The following is a 4,237-nucleotide window of genomic DNA, read 5'->3' on the forward strand; positions in this document are numbered from 1 at the left end:
GATATAAAGACTCTGATATATAGGAGTTCTGTGACTAAATACCGCACAGTAATCTAGAGCAATGTAATGAATAATAATGTTACAAAGATGGAAACTATGATTATAGAGACTAAAATCTAAGTTTCAGATAGATCCTGTACTCAAGGGTATATATAAAAAGAAATACATATAAACCGTAATCAATTTAAAAAATGTATCTAAAATTCTTATCATAGAGATGGGAAAGTAAGCTTTCGTTAAACTTGATACAACAGAAACATCACCGTTCACTACTTCAGATTATCTCAAATTTCTTGGTGCAATCAACAGAAGAAAATTAATGTGTAAGATCTGCAGAAATCACGAATTATGAATCGATTATAATCAATATGGCAATTAATCAAGAACATGGCAGTTGGACAGAAAACAAATAGCTGAAGATTGCCCAAATGAAGCAAAAAAAAATGCAATTCAGACAATACCCAATTTGGAATGTATCCAGTTATATTTTGTCACACAGAATTTTGACCTTATATATTGTATGATGACATCTTTTAATCTCAAGTACGGCAAAAGAACTGCCAGTGCACCAAAACGGGCATTTTTGTGTGCATATTGAGAATAGGCACAAGGGATAAACAGATAAAAATAATGGGCAAAGCTGACTTGAGTGTTTGAAAAATTTGGCTATGAATCCATATGGGTCTCTGCTTCAGCAGTAGTAAAGTCTCCCTGTAGGTCTCTGAAAATAAGGGTTGGGATGCTATCAAGTTGAAAACATTGTTCATGTATTGCCATGGGAGTTAAACTTAAAAACGATTATAAAAAAAAAAAAAACGCCGTGCCCTGACCACTGAACTAAAACTTCTGGAAACAAAAATTCTCTCCAGACCTTTTAAACAAACTTAAAAAACTCATAGATGTTAGGGAACAGCTTAAAACATGGCATTAAAACGAGTGAATAAACTACACACACCGACAGTACTAGGAAAAAGCCAACAACCCCCATACAGAACAGTCTCTCCCTATGCTTTATGTAGCAAAAAAATCAACGCAAGATCCAAAAGGGCATATATTTTCCATTAATATTTCTTGAACTTAATTCACTCCTCAGCCTTTTCCCCAACCTTCCCATAAGGGATAATCTCATTAGTCCCTTTCTGAACTCAATGCTCACATTACAAGAAAAGAGATCAAAGATATAACAGACCATCTGCCAAATAGGAAACCACTGGGGACTAACGGTTTACCCTACTAATATTACAAAACCTTCCAAGATGAACAAGTACTCACTCTGATGGCCCTTTTAAATCCTTCCTAAAAGTATCTCCTGTTCCTGAGTCTATGCTACATTCTTATATAAGTATAATTCCTAACCAGATACAGATAGCCTTGACTGTAAGAACTAAAGGGCTATAACCCTCTTCAATTCAGACATTAAAATGTTTACTAAACTACTTGCAGTTCATTTGAACCTCTACTTATCCTCTCTGATCCTCAAAGATCAGGTAGGTTTTATCTCATTTAGGCAAGGAAATGATAATACCAGAAGAGAAATTGATCTTATAGTCCAGAAATCCAAACAATGTACCCTCCTTGTAAGCTTAGATGCTGAAAAGGCTTTTGATCACCTCAGTTAGTCATTTATGCTTCAAACTCTTGAAACATATTACATAAAAGGCCCTTTCTAAGGGTTATTGAAAGTCTGTACTCCATACCCTCTGTAACAATTAGGCTTCTCCATAGTCTTCCCAAACCATAATAAAGAATGGCACTAGACAGGGGTTCCCATTAGCTCCACTGCTCTTCGTCTTAGCATTGAATCCCTTGCTGCATCTATTAGATCAAGCCCAGATATCAAAGGAGATCAGGTTAACGATAGAGCATTCAAACTCGCCTTTTTTCTGATGACATTCTCCCCTTTTTTTCCCTAATCTACACTCCATTGTATCAGAATTTGGTACCCTGTCAGACTATAAAGCAAACAAATAAAGCAGAAGCCCTCCAAATAAATTTACCAGATCTTTAATTGAATCTTCGTAATAAGTTCAAATACGATTGGAAAGACACCGCTCTCAAATAGTTTTGAATTAATCTTACATCCTCATTTTTAACTCTGAGAATAACTTTTGAGCAATCTATATAGAAATTAATTCCCTCTTGACGACATAGATGTCCCTACCCCTATCTTTTATTTGGTCGTATATTAGCATTAAAAATGACCATTCTTCCAAAATTCTTTATATTTGTTTGAAGCTCTAAGCATACATGTCCAACTCAGAGATTTAAGGTATCTCCAAGCAGCCATTTTCAAGTTCATATGGGCAGGAAAACGCTACAGAATTTCGAAGTCAATCCTGATGAGCAAAAATACGAGAGGTTTGGGTACATCTCATTTTATCCTCTATTATTGGGCTACACATTTAATAATAATCTTTATATAGCGCCAACATATTCCGCAGCGCTTTACAGTTTAACAGTTTCAAACACAACAGTCATAAGTAACAACGTTAATACAATAATTAAAACGAAATAAGACGACCCTGCTCGTGAGAGCTTACAATCTACAATGAGGTGGGGAGATACAAAGTACAGGTGTGTATTTACAATGATGGTCCAGCCATCTTCAGGGGGTGGGGGATAGATGGAGATAGTGAATGGGCTACACACACACAAACATAACATGACTTTGATTACTGAATGTGATAGGCCGCTGTGAACAAATGTGTTTTGAGCGAGCGCCTAAAACTATGCAAATTGTGGATGGTCCTAATATCTTGGGGTAGAGCATTCCAGAGGATTGGCGCAGCTCGGGAGAAGTCTTGGAGTCGGGAGTGGGAGATACGGATTAGTGCAGAGGTTAGTCGAAAGTCATTTGCAGAGCGCAGTGGTCGGCTAGGCCGATAGTCCAAAATGAGGGAGGAGATGTATGGGGGTGCTGCACTGTGAAGAGCTTTGTGGTGAGAACAAGTACTTTGAATTGTATCCTGTAATGAATGGGCAGCCAGCTGGGATTTACGCAGAATCCCAGCATGGTCATCTAAAGTGACCTATACAAACTGGATAGAAATTGAAAACCTTTGGCACAGCTGAGAGCTCAGAGTTTGCAACATGGCCGACTAACCACAGTTCTGCCAAAAGAAATAAACACCTTTAAAACGACGGAGAAGTGCTTCTCAGTGCAGGAGTAGGAGCAATCAGACGCTGTGGTCTTCTGGCTCCTCTGTTGCGGTAACCCTGTGACACAGCTCTTCTCACTTAATGTCTTTCAACAGAATATATCCAGGAGAACTATGAGACTTCTGCTCATTGGAAACAATCTTCTATATTTGACTACACACTAAGATCAAAGACATCCGACATTTTGAATATCGTACTGCTTTGAATGATGAAACCGTTGAGAGAGTCAATCTTATTTGGTCTACTTGGGATACTTTCTGGATACTGTTGAATAAGAACCTACTCTTAAATATTCCCCTCTTCTACATTTCCTAATACCTATGCTTGTCCCTTCCCCCTTGGTCTATTTTAAGTCTTATATGTCCCCCCTTTTCAGATTGTTAGATATATAAGAAATGTACATATTCTAACTTGCTGCATATCTATTAATCTGTTTGCACTGTAATCTGTTAGTTTGTACATCGTTGTACTTTTTTCTTTCAAGTTTATATTTTGTAAAATGTGAAAATCTTTAAATAAAAATTACAATTATAAAAAAGGTCCAATTAAAAAAGAATTATACTGTGGAAAAGTGGTGCTAGTCGAGGAGAAATCAATTTTTTCACCAAACTGGTCCCATTATTAATGGATTGTTCAGTGGTTTATTTTTTATCTTGAAAATTGAGTACATGTGTTCTGAACATGGCCTTTAAAATTCTGAACGATCTATGCTTATTCTTTTTCCACAAATGAACCTGTATGTCCAGTTTGCAAGTGATTTCCCATAATTGGAGTTATTATGCTTTGCTGATATAGCGCCATCGTGTTCTGTAGTGCTTTACATACATTATGATTACTGGCCCCATTGGGGCTCACAATCTATATACTTTATCAGTATGCCTTTGTAGTGTGGGAGGAAACGAGTTCTCAAAGGAAAACAATGCAAACTCGGAGAGCATACAAACACCTTGCAGATGTTGTCCTTGGTGGGATTTGAGCCTAAAAACTAAGTACTACAAAGGAACAATGCTAACCAACTGTGCTGCCCATCAGTTACAACCATGTTCACAAGTTGTCACATCACCATTAGGACCTCCTG

Source organism: Ranitomeya imitator, chromosome 3 (assembly GCF_032444005.1).
Source record: "Ranitomeya imitator isolate aRanImi1 chromosome 3, aRanImi1.pri, whole genome shotgun sequence".
Taxonomy (NCBI): domain Eukaryota; kingdom Metazoa; phylum Chordata; class Amphibia; order Anura; family Dendrobatidae; genus Ranitomeya; species Ranitomeya imitator.